Genomic DNA, 14552 nt, shown 5'->3' on the forward strand with positions numbered 1-14552 from the left:
GAAGTCCAATATTCGGATATATTGAGTCAAAATAATTTCTTAACCCGTTGCGTAAAATAGCATTTGGGTTCCCCGCAATATATGCGTCAAAGTAAACACATCGTAACTTATGGGTTTCCCAATGTGATATCCCCCATCTTTCAAACGAAAGTCTCTTATAAACCAAGACATTCTTGGAACGTTCTTCGAATGTCTTACAAACTGATCTCGCCTTAAATAGTTGTGCCGAAGAATTCTGGCCGACTCTAGACAAGATTTCATCAATCATGTCTCCGGGTAGGTCTCTTAAAATATTGGGTTGTCTATCCATTTTGTGTTTTTAAACTGTAAAATAGACAAGAGTTAGATTCATAAAAAAATACTTATTAATACAAGCAATTTTTACATATATCATAAAGCATACGAACACTATATTACATATATTACACCACACGAATACAACTATCTTATTCCGACTCGCTCGTTTCTTCTTCTTCGGTTTTGGTTCGTTTTCCCAAGTTTCTAGGGATATATGATGTTCCCCTAATACGAGCCGTCGTGATCCACATTGGTTTAGAAAAACCTGGTGGTTTAGAGGTTCCCGGGTCATTGTTACAACTTAAGGATTTCGGGAGTTGACGATACATATAAAGTTCATCGGGGTTGGAATTAGATTTCTCTATTTTTATGCCCTTTCCCTTATTATTTTCTTTTGCCTTTTTAAATTCAGTTGGGGTAATTTCTATAACATCATCGGAATTCTCGTCGGAATCCGATTCATCGGAGAATTGGTAATCCTCCCAATATTTTGCTTCCTTGGCGGAAACACCATTGACCATAATTAACTTTGGTCGGTTGGTTGAGGATTTTCTTTTACTTAACCGTTTTATTATTTCCCCCACCGGTTCTATTTCTTCATCCGGTTTCGATTCTTCTTCCGGTTCCGACTCTTCTTCCGGTTCCTCTTCGGGAACTTGTGAATCAGTCCACAAATCATTCCAATTTACATTTGACTCTTCATTATTATTAGATGAGTCAATGGGACTTGTTCTAGAGGTAGACATCTATCACATAATATCAAACACGTTAAGAGATTAATATATCACATAATATTCATATGTTAAAAATATATAGTTTCCAACAAAAATGTTAATCAATCATTTTTAAAGAAAACACGGTCGAAGTCCAGACTCACTAATGCATCCTAACAAACTCGATAAGACACACTAATGCAAATTTTCTGGTTCTCTAAGACCAACGCTCGGATACCAACTGAAATGTCCCGTTCTTATTGATTAAAAACGTTCCATATTAATTGATTTCGTTGCGAGGTTTTGACCTCTATATGAGACGTTTTTCAAAGACTGCATTCATTTTTAAAACAAACCATAACCTTTATTTCATAAATAAAGGTTTAAAAAGCTTTACGTAGATTATCAAATAATGATAATCTAAAGTATCCTGTTTACACACGACCATTACATAATGGTTTACAATACAAATATGTTACATCGAAATCAGTTTTCTGAATGCAGTTTTTACACAATATCATACAAACATGGACTCCAAATCTTGTCCTTATTTTAGTATGCAACAACGGAAGCTCTTAATATTCACCTGAGAATAAACATGCTTTAAACGTCAACAAAAATGTTGGTGAGTTATAGGTTTAACCTATATATATCAAATCGTAACAATAGACCACAAGATTTCATATTTCAATACACATCCCATACATAGAGATAAAAATCATTCATATGGTGAACACCTGGTAACCGACAATAACAAGATGCATATATAAGAATATCCCCATCATTCCGGGACACCCTTCGGATATGATATAAATTTCGAAGTACTAAAGCATCCGGTACTTTGGATGGGGTTTGTTAGGCCCAATAGATCTATCTTTAGGATTCGCGTCAATTAGGGTGTCTGTTCCCTAATTCTTAGATTACCAGACTTAATAAAAAGGGGCATATTCGATTTCGATAATTCAACCATAGAATGTAGTTTCACGTACTTGTGTCTATTTTGTAAATCATTTATAAAACCTGCATGTATTCTCATCCCAAAAATATTAGATTTTAAAAGTGGGACTATAACTCACTTTCACAGATTTTTACTTCGTCGGGAAGTAAGACTTGGCCACTGTTGATTCACGAACCTATAACAATATATACATATATATTAAAGTATGTTCAAAATATATTTACAACACTTTTAATATATTTTGATGTTTTAAGTTTATTAAGTCAGCTGTCCTCGTTAGTAACCTATAACTAGTTGTCCACAGTTAGATGTACAGAAATAAATCGATAAATATTATCTTGAATCAATCCACGACCCAGTGTATACGTATCTCAGTATTGATCACAACTCAAACTATATATATTTTGGAATCAACCTCAACCCTGTATAGCTAACTCCAACATTTACATATAGAGTGTCTATGGTTGTTCCGAAATATATATAGATGTGTCGACATGATAGGTCGAAACATTGTATACGTGTCTATGGTATCTCAAGATTACATAATATACATTACAAGTTGATTAAGTTATGGTTGGAATAGATTTGTTACCAATTTTCACGTAGCTAAAATGAGAAAAATTATCCAATCTTGTTTTACCCATAACTTCTTCATTTTAAATCCGTTTTGAGTGAATCAAATTGCTATGGTTTCATATTGAACTCTATTTTATGAATCTAAACAGAAAAAGTATAGGTTTATAGTCGGAAAAATAAGTTACAAGTCGTTTTTGTAAAGGTAGTCATTTCAGTCGAAAGAACGACGTCTAGATGACCATTTTAGAAAACATACTTCCACTTTGAGTTTAACCATAATTTTTGGATATAGTTTCATGTTCATAATAAAAATCATTTTCTCAGAATAACAACTTTTAAATCAAAGTTTATCATAGTTTTTAATTAACTAACCCAAAACAGCCCGCGGTGTTACTACGACGGCGTAAATCCGGTTTTACGGTGTTTTTCGTGTTTCCAGGTTTTAAATCATTAAGTTAGCATATCATATAGATATAGAACATGTGTTTAGTTGATTTTAAAAGTCAAGTTAGAAGGATTAACTTTTGTTTGCGAACAAGTTTAGAATTAACTAAACTATGTTCTAGTGATTACAAGTTTAAACCTTCGAATAAGATAGCTTTATATGTATGAATCGAATGATGTTATGAACATCATTACTACCTTAATTTCCTTGGATAAACCTACTGGAAAAGAGAAAAATGGATCTAGCTTCAATGGATCCTTGGATGGCTTGAAGTTCTTGAAGCAGAATCATGACACGAAAACAAGTTCAAGTAAGATCATCACTTGAAATAAGATTGTTATAGTTATAGAAATTGAACCAAAGTTTGAATATGATTATTACCTTGTATTAGAATGATAACCTACTGTAAGAAACAAAGATTTCTTGAGGTTGGATGATCACCTTACAAGATTGGAAGTGAGCTAGCAAACTTGAAAGTATTCTTGATTTTATGAAACTAGAACTTTTGGAATTTATGAAGAACACTTAGAACTTGAAGATAGAACTTGAGAGAGATCAATTAGATGAAGAAAATTGAAGAATGAAAGTGTTTGTAGGTGTTTTTGGTCGTTGGTGTATGGATTAGATATAAAGGATATGTAATTTTGTTTTCATGTAAATAAGTCATGAATGATTACTCATATTTTTGTAATTTTATGAGATATTTCATGCTAGTTGCCAAATGATGGTTCCCACATGTGTTAGGTGACTCACATGGGCTGCTAAGAGCTGATCATTGGAGTGTATATACCAATAGTACATACATCTAAAAGCTGTGTATTGTACGAGTACGAATACGGGTGCATACGAGTAGAATTGTTGATGAAACTGAACGAGGATGTAATTGTAAGCATTTTTGTTAAGTAGAAGTATTTTGATAAGTGTATTGAAGTCTTTCAAAAGTGTATAAATACATATTAAAACACTACATGTATATACATTTTAACTGAGTCGTTAAGTCATCGTTAGTCGTTACATGTAAGTGTTGTTTTGAAACCTTTAGGTTAACGATCTTCTTAAATGTTGTTAACCCAATGTTTATAATATCAAATGAGATTTTAAATTATTATATTATCATGATATTATCATGTATGAATATCTCTTAATATGATATATATACATTAAATGTCTTTACAACGATAATCGTTACATATATGTCTCGTTTAAAAATCATTAAGTTAGTAGTCTTGTTTTTACATATGTAGTTCATTGTTAATATACTTTATGATATGTTTTCTTATCATAGTATCATGTTAACTATATATATATATATCCATATATATGTCATCATATAGTTTTTACAAGTTTTAACGTTCGTGAATCACCGATCAACTTGGGTGGTCAATTGTCTATATGAAACATATTTCAATTAATCAAGTCTTAAAAAGTTTGATTGCTTAACATGTTGGAAACATTTAATCATGTAAATATCAATCTCAATTAATATATATAAACATGGAAAAGTTCGGGTCACTACAAACTCCAACTTTATTTGGGATCCAAATATACACTTACATGCCTCGTATTTCGAATGACGCTCGAAATAACGTGTAACTGAAAAACGGGTGTTACAACTCTCCCAAACTTAAATTGGATCACGTCCTCGTGATCCGCACAAACACTAGAAGTTAAGCACTTCTCCCACGAACATTTCCGCTTCCAACGCGGAGTCACACAAGTAGTAAACTCATCCGAATCCTCGCTTCGTGCACTAACGCATCATAATACCACAATATTGGGTAATCAACCCACGAGTCGAAACAACCGTAACCGTTGTTCATACGCCGAGTATCCAAACTCATACCATACACTTCACAATCGTCCTAAGAGTAGAACAATTTGCCGACAAACATCGTCGCCACGCCTCACGATCTTACGAAACACAACCAAGCCCGTCATCCATAACATCATCCGTGAATTCTAAGATCCCACCACACGCTAATGATCACTAGCGTGCACTACCGCAATAAACGATATCTCATACACTCAACGTCCAGAATTTCCATTTAGGAAATACGAAAAATACCACATTTTCCCTCAAGTTCTCACGGCTGCAACACGCAACAAGCGTCATCCATAACTATATCGCCCTATGCGATCTTCTAAATTCACTACGCCGCGAACCAAGTCTTACATTAATCCAAATCGAGAAGGATTCATGCTTCCTTAAAATTTCGTACTCATTCGGTTCATAACCGTACTACGACCGATCATTCCTGAATATTCTTTAGGCCAAGAACCAAACTCCCTCCGGCTCTACACCGGATCATTCCTTCAACGAAAAAAAATTTTAATAACCCCGCAATAACACTTAAGAAGCACCACTTTCCCGCCGATCGATCCACACACGACTATACGTCACTGGATTAATCCAGGACGACAATAATACACCACGAATTAGACGAAACATCGACACATCGTCATAGGGTTTCTCCTCTGAACCATACAATACAGCTTCCTAGTACTAGCATAGAAGCTATTCGTATACCAAAATCCCATCAACGGCGAATCATCATCACAAAATTTCCGCAATTCGCCACACGACTCACAAAAATATTCACCACGCCGGGTGAACTTTCCTACCTAGACCGTCCGTTAAGGATGGTCTCAACATTTCAATGCAACTAACAGTCGCATCACTAGGGAGCACACTCTCGCAAACAAACAACATCTGCGTGTCACGATGTGAGACAGTCAAAATCGACACTCTCCGCCTCACCATCGTCCATAAAGTGGAATAATCCACTGACAATCTTCACGATTGCGTTTCCCGACAGGGAAAATACGATATTCGCCACGATATCGAACTCGTTCTCATTCAATTATACTGTCCGGGTTTCATGACAACCCAGATTTTTCACTACGGGAGCACTCGCAACGACACTTCATTCTCTCACTCCGGGATCTCAAACTTCACATTTGGTCTCATACCGCACATTGGTACTACACGACCACCTTACATAGGAAGTCTTACACTTCCTTCGATCCCATCATCACAATCTTCACACATAACATTCCAAAGTTGTAACTCACAATCGTAAAGCACGATCTCGAGTCGACATTAGCAACCCGTCACTCTTCCTCGTTAGGAACTCCGAATACCTATTGAGGCTTAGCACGGTACGCTCCGACATTTCACTATACATAACACCACTGGAGTTTTCCTCGGGCTGCAGTAAAAACTCCCCCACTTAGGATTTATCTCCCTATTCTCACCGCCAAGATGATAACATCCCACGGAATTGAAATTCCACGTCGCACCTGACCATTGTCACCGTTAGTCATAAGCATCAATTCACCACAAATTCACTTTAAGCTCTCAGAGCCGACATGCACAATTACTTGAGACGTCGTACACGCGATGAAATCGCACCTTCATACCACACTTCACAACTAACTACCTTAATCGTTCGAAAAGCAAACTCCACCAAAGTCTTACATATGCCTCTAAGCCTAGGCATATGTCACGCCGCTTACTTAGTCGTGATTCTCAGTCGAGATCACCCGACCTTCCACTTGACGAATCGTTATCAACAATAGCTCACTCTCATAGAGAAGAGTGACCAATTCTGACACCATAATTGCGTCCACCACAATATCAACACTTCATCAAAACCCTTCGGACTAACCGACCATTAAGTCCGTCACTGGCTCACCGGTCATCTTTACCCGTCTATCACTTAAGAGCAACAAGATTCGCTCACCCGTCACTTCATAAGAAGTATTCGTCACAATGCTCTTAAACTTCGACTTTCGCAACCGTCGAATTACCATCACCCGTCGATCACTATTATAATCTCCGATGCTTCTAAGGGTATCTCACGGGCACCCTAAGCACAAAGTGATCACACCACTACCGGAGTTGAACATTACACTAGCAGGTATAAAAAGGCACCTGACGCAGTGTCATGCAGACTCCCACCACAATCAAATGAATTTTAGAAAATCGATCTTTAGGTTCCATACACCAGATATCACCCATCTCTCTATAATAATGACCCGAAGTCATACCTACCCGACAACCTTACGGTTTATTGTCTTATCGAAAGTTACTAGCGATCACACGCTACCCGCAGTTTCCACAAGGCCAAACGATATAGCCTAATGAGGCCCTTCATCTAACACAAGGAGATGCTCGGGGATACCAAGTCTTACACCCTTCTACATCTCGATAAAACCACTACTACAAGGGATATTCCATTAGGAATGTTGCCCTATAATCTACAACACACTAACGTAATCAACATTACACGGGTCCCACTTCTATGAGTTTAACGACCCGAAGACTCCTCGATTCGCCAATTCCAAGGCGACTCACAACAAGAATCCTAACACGATTCTCTAACCACACACTCTACCGAGTGTAACTCAAAACTACAATCATTAGACTTGTCGCATTCCATTACAGAATTCAAGTCCTCGTCGCACACACGCAAACGTAAATCGATCTTCCTAGTTACGATGGGTAACTAAAACCAATAACAATCTCAATAATGCACCCACTACTTAGGGTGGCTAAGCACGCACCAAACTCGTGAGTTGGCTCACTCACTTAACTAACCGAATCCATCGTAACACTTCACGACTCGCAACGAACCCGATGCGACTACAAGCACATCACCCGAGACAACTATCACTTAGGAACCAATAAAGATTCCTCATTTATCCCGAATCTACCCCAACCATGCCACGTTTCCTCCGTTCGGTACTCGTCATGTCATGCTTGATGTCAAGATACACTTTCGTAATAATGGTGATCGGTCACTATTACAAATGCGTACCTTACCATTTCCACATGGTTACGCAAAGTACTTTACCCGGACTGACGCAACATTCACACAAAATAACACGCGATAACTCCTAGTACCCGAATGACCAAAGTCCTTACCGTGAACTTGATCACTCAAAACCGCCAAACCTTTGAATCTCTCCAATAGATTCATCTCTAAGACAACGCATCAATTAGATACCTGTATATATATATACACCAATATACAATAGTAATAAACGTACACAAGTACACCACAACGACAAGTCAACCTACAACCTAGGTGACTATCACTAAAACAATGTCCAAGTTCGCCTACTTACCTTAGGCACTAGCAATCTAAGGCACTAATTTACACGCGAAATAAGGCCCCACATAATCACACTTTGGACCAACACAAGTCCTAGTTAGTCACCTACTCTAAGGCACTAACAAACCTTAATCCGACAAGTATCCCTACAAGTCCCGCAAATAACGCACAACGGACAATAAGTCTAAGACTAGGCACCTACTCGAAGGTCACCTAATTCCCTTAGACTATGCTCTGATACCACTTGTAACAACCCGACATCATTTTACCAAAAACACGCCTTAAAATTTTTTTTTTTGTCAGAAAGCGTATCTGGACGGCGTCCCATAATCTGGACGGCGTCCAGAGATAAAGACCAGGACGGCATCCCATGATTCTGAACGGCGTCCAAATGAACTAAAGTGGACTGATCAGTTTTTGTTTACACGCGATCGAAAAACTCGCTCCCCGACACTTTTCAACGAAACCATTTTCACAATATGACATATTAAGTAAAACTAAGATATTGCCACCATAAAAACAAGTTTTACAACCCCGGGCTCACAATGACCCGTTTTACAAATAAAGTAGCAGTTTCGACCCATTTATCTCTTTAGACGGATTAGAACTCTACAACCCAACCCGATACCAAGAGCATAATCCCGGGGACTACCAAAAACCCCATCCGCGTCCAATTATCCGAAAGCTACCCCATCAAGCCCAACCGCTCTTGCACGTCTAGTATAACAACTAGCTAGCATCAATAACACAATACCTGTAAAAAGGTAAACAACGAAAGGGGTAAGCATAAAGCTTAGTGAATGCAATAATTATACACATACATATATAATATACCTACTTGCAAACACTTACACACATACCGCATACATGCTAGCAACACGATTAGCTTATCATCACAATTACAAGCTATAACCTCCAATAATCAAGCTAGCATAACAAAAGCATATATAATATGAACAAATATAATATGCTTACGCTACAACACAAATAACCATGGTTAACCAATAGTACAAGGGAACGGCGCTCGCCAAAACGCCATCGGTGTTCATAACATCCGTTAGGGCACTTAACACCTCGCACCACTAACCCCTAGGGTGGCACCTTAACACCTCGGCACATCACCTCGAGTGGCATCTTAACACCTCGATGCAACACTCATTATTTTACGGAGTGGTGTCTTAACACCTCGACACTACACTCCTAGGTGGCATCTTAACACCTCGATGCTACACCCGAGTGGCATCTTAACACCTCGATGCTACACTCTTCACGTGAAACATGGTGTCTTAGCACCTCGACACTACACATTTCACGCTACAACAAATAGATACATTATATACCTACACATATAATTATTCCACTCACCTCGAATTGCCCGCACAAGTCATATATGTAAATCGCCTCCAAATGCAACCGAGCAAACCTCATACCTATAATACGCATATAGATATACACACAATCAACACATATTCCCTACAAGGGAATTCGACACCAACACCCTTAACCGAGGGTTTATACCTACCGCCACAAACCGCCCATTTAGACACTTAAAGTGGACTTCACCAATTACCACTACGGGTGGTAATCCCGACCCATTCAAAGTCAATCCAATTTGACATAAGTCCCAAAAACATCTTTAATCATTAACGACTAGTGATTTACTTTCCAAAACATCGTTTAACACTTTAATCAAACCTTTATATACACGGTTCATAAATTCTCGATCTCATGACTTAGTTTGACAACATTTGAGGTTAACACCCATTTGTCATACCAACATGTTCTTATGAACATCTAAACACTAACACAATTACAATCTAGTGGTTAAACACCCAAACCATGACCAAATTTGTCCTCAAACCCTAAACCCACAATAATCGGGTTTACTTACACAATACATAAAGCAAAACCCCCAAATTCATGAGAAATGGAGTTTATAATCCAAACTAGTTCAATCCCTAAATATGAACAAGAATCTTAACAATAAAATTCGGAGTTAGAGTTTACCATAACAATCAAAATGTAGCCGAGAACGAAAGGAACAACTTTAACTCTAGCGACCCGACCCAAACCGCTCTTCTTCTTCTCCAAACTAAGCTTTCTCTCACTAAAAACACCTTCTCTCTCTAGGGTTTGAAGATGAGAGTGTTGGTGGGTGAAATGTGATCCATAAATGAGGTTGGATCAGTTTTAGAGGCTCCAAACCGACCCCAAGTGAAAAGACCCAAATACCCCTTTTAATTTGAGTAAAATAGAGCTGCTGGCCCGTCAGGCCTTCTGGACGGCGTCCAAAAAGCTTGGACAGCGTCCTAACCTTCATTGTTGGACGGCGTCCTGAAGTCTGGACGGAGTCCCAATGAACTGAGTCTGAAACTGAACTTGTTTTGGTCGTAACTTTCAAACTGTAACTCCGTTTTCGACGAATCAAATATCGTTGGAAACGTAATGAGATTTACTATCCAATGGTAAGGTTTTAGAACATCAACTCCAAATTTATTTGGGATCCAAATATACACTTACATGCCTTGTATTTCGAATGACGCTCGAAATAACGTGTAACTGAAAAACGGGTGTTACAGAACAGCCCTAGTCTTATATACTGACTACCCACTTCTAGTAAAATTTTTTAAAATTTTCAATTAAATGAACTCAAAATCATGTTTATACATATTTATGAATGATAAAACTAGGTGTTAACACCGAAATTATTGTTACCTCGGACAATAAAAAGGAATTTACCAAGTTATTTTAAACATATGTCACATATGTCACATATTTAAAATGGAATAGAATAGACGACTTTAAAATGGAATAGAGGACAATAAAAAGGTAAATAAAAGAAAATAAAAGCCAAGTGTGGGAAAATTTACCAAGTTATTTTAAACATATGTCACATATTTCTGTAACAAATAATTGAAGATACTTTTGCTTTGGACTAAACTAAACAGTTTTACCCGATTTACTGTAAGAAAGATGGATCTACACGATGAATCAATTCCATCGTTAAAAGGAAGTAAAGTCTTCCGAAAAAGAAATGCGCTTCTTGATTTAGGTCATGAAGTTATCGTCCAGAGCAGCTCTAGGTTGACGAAAAATCTAGAAAAGTCATCTCTAAAATCAGCAGGAAATCCACGGACCTCAGTATCAAACAGGGTCGCCAAGTGGTCAGACTTATCCTAACCATGAGAGGATCTGTCTTGTAAAATGGAGAGGATGCCATGCAAATTAGCTTGATAAGACTAATGAATCAGACCCCCAGAAAGGATAATCTCCTTAAAAGATCAAAAATCAGCTTTTAAGCCTGATATTACTCAATCCTAGAGATTGACCTTAAAGATTGAGAATTACAAACTCATGGAATTCGATGATATCTAAACTCGAGCTTGAACGAGAAAATATTTTGATCAAAATTACAAACCGATTTATTTTCTGAAAACCCATTTTCAATGCATTCATTACCATTGAACGTAAAATCCTAGGAATTCACCTGGAATTCATTAGGTCACCTGAACCAAATCGGGTGTCAACCGTAAGAACGGTGGTTGCATAGCATGGTCAAAGACATGACCTTATGCCAGACCGGAAAATTATAAGGGTAAGCTTTACTATTGCTCTTACAAAGGATAGTAATTGCGTCCGACACGTTATAGACCATAATTAAAAGCATGTCAGGGGACATTGCCTGAACAGTTGTTTGTTCAACGCTTTCCTTTACAACCGGACGGTAGTTTACCGAAAGGTAATATACGGAGCAAGTATACTGGACGTGTTGCTTTCCCAATACAAGGTTAGCAAGTGGGTGACACAAAACCACAAGTTTTGAGCTAAAATTTTCAAATCTAAAACCCACCAAACCCACAAAAATATTTTGCAAACATCGGTGAATGGTTATTCCGGAAAACTTATCTAGGGTAAAAGCTAGATTGAATTTTCAAAAAGATCAAATGTTTTCATAAAGATCCAATTTCCTTAAAGGATCTAAATTTTTATAGTCATGTGGGACTGTAAACCATAACGTTACTACCATTGTTCATACCACCGTAATGAAATCACTGATGTACAAAGTGTGAAGAATAAAGAAGTGATTCTAGTATATTTCAAGACTATATTGCTTGAGGACAAGCAACGCTCAAGTGTGGGAATATTTGATAATGCTAAAAACGAACATATATTTCATAGCATTATCCCTCAAGAAAGACAAGCTTTTAGTTGCAATTGTTCTATTTACAAGTGATTTTCGTTTAAATAATAAAAGGTGAAGACAAAAGACAGATTCGACGAATTGAAGACGCAAACGACCAAAAAGCTAAAAAGTACAAAGTACAATCAAAGAGGTTCCAATTATTGATAAGAAACGTCTCAAAATTACAAGAGTACAAGATTCGAAACACAAAATACAAGATATTAAATTGTACGCAAGGACGTTCGAAAATCCGGAACCGGGACCAGAGTCATCTCTCAACGCTCGACGCAACGGACTAAAAATTACAAGTCAACTATGCACATGAATATAATATAATATATAATTAATTCTTAAAATTAATATATATTATATTATATTATATAAACCGTCAGCAAGCTAGGAGCCAAGCTTGTGTGAGCTGGATTCCACAGCTCCGCACTCGTGGAGCTCTGAAGAGCAAAATCCACTGCACTCGCGGAGCCCAAAAAGTCAGAAATCCACCTTTAAAAGGCCGAGCATTCGGCCGAATTTTACACATCTTTTTCTCATTCATCATACGTAAAGTATATATATATATATATATATATATATATATATATATATATATATATATATATATATATATTATAATTTTAATTTTAATTTTAATTTTAATTCTAATAATAAGGGTATGTTAGCGAATGTTGTAAGGGTGTAAGTCAAAATTCTGTCCGTGTAACGGTACGCTATTTTTAATCATTGTAAGTTATGTTCAACCTTTTTAATTTAATGTCTCGTAGCTAAGTTATTATTATGCTTATTTAAAACAAAGTAATCATGATGTTGGGCTAAAAAAATTAAAATTGGGTAATTGGGCTTTGTACCATAATTGGGGTTTGGACAAAAGAACGACACTTGTGGAAATTAGACTATGGGCTATTAATGGGCTTTATACTTGTTTAACTAAATGATAGTTTGTTAATTTTAATATAAAGATTTACAATTGGACGTCCCTATAAATAACCATATACACTCGATCGGACACGATGGGCGGGATATTTATATGTACGAATAATCGTTCATTTAACAGGACACGGGAATGGATTAATAGTCACTAGAATTATTAAAACAGGGGTGAAATTATGTACAAGGACACTTGGCATAATTGATAACAAAGTATTAAAATCTTGGGTTACACGCAGTCGATATCCTAGTGTAATTATTAAACAAAGTATTAAGACCTTGTTACAGTTTAAGTCCCCAATTAGTTGGAATATTTGACTTCGGGTATAAGAATAATTTGACGAGGACACTCGCACTTTATATTTATGACTGATGGACTGTTATGGACAAAAACCAGACGGACATATTAAATAATCCAGGACAAAGGACAATTAACCCATGGGAATAAACTAAAAATCAACACGTCAAACATCATGATTACGGAAGTTTAAATAAGCATAATTCCTTTATTTTCATATTTAATTTCACTTCTAATTATCGAACTTTTATTTATTGTCATTGTATTTAATTGCACTTTTAATTATCGCACTTTTTAATTATCGCAATCTTATTTCATCGCACTTTTATTTATTGCAATTTCATTATCGTTATTTACTTTACGCTTTAAATTAAGTCTTTTATTTATTTAATATTTTACATTAGGTTTTAACTGCGACTAAAGTTTTAAAAATCGACAAACCGGTCATTAAACGGTAAAAACCCCCCTTTATAATAATAATATTACTTATATATATTTGTATTTTTATAAATTAAAACTAATATAGCGTTAAGCTTTGTTTAAAAGATTCCCTGTGGAACGAACCGGAATTACTAAAAACTACACTACTGTACGACTGCCTATAAGTGTTGTAGCAAGGTTTAGTTATATCCGTTCTATAAATAAATAAATATCTTGTGTAAAATTGTATCATATTTAATAGTTTTTCCTAGTAAAATATAAGCTATTTTATATACACCTCTACGCACATCAATATATCAATATATATACTTTATAACGTAATGAAATATATTATTAAAAAATATTAACTTAAATGTAAAACATTTTGATTATATTATTTCCTTATAATAAAATTTTATATATTATTAAATGTATTTTAATAAACAACGAGAAGTCGATTTAAAGAAGCAAATAACCAAAACGCTCGAATGTTCATGTTACACTTCGAGTGAGATAGTTTATTAATAATTAAGTCTAATTATCAACAAAGGTATACGTCGCGGAACGTAAAGTACAAGTTTTGTAAGCGTACGAAGCGTCGTT

Source organism: Rutidosis leptorrhynchoides, chromosome 10 (assembly GCF_046630445.1).
Source record: "Rutidosis leptorrhynchoides isolate AG116_Rl617_1_P2 chromosome 10, CSIRO_AGI_Rlap_v1, whole genome shotgun sequence".
Classification (NCBI taxonomy): domain Eukaryota; kingdom Viridiplantae; phylum Streptophyta; class Magnoliopsida; order Asterales; family Asteraceae; genus Rutidosis; species Rutidosis leptorrhynchoides.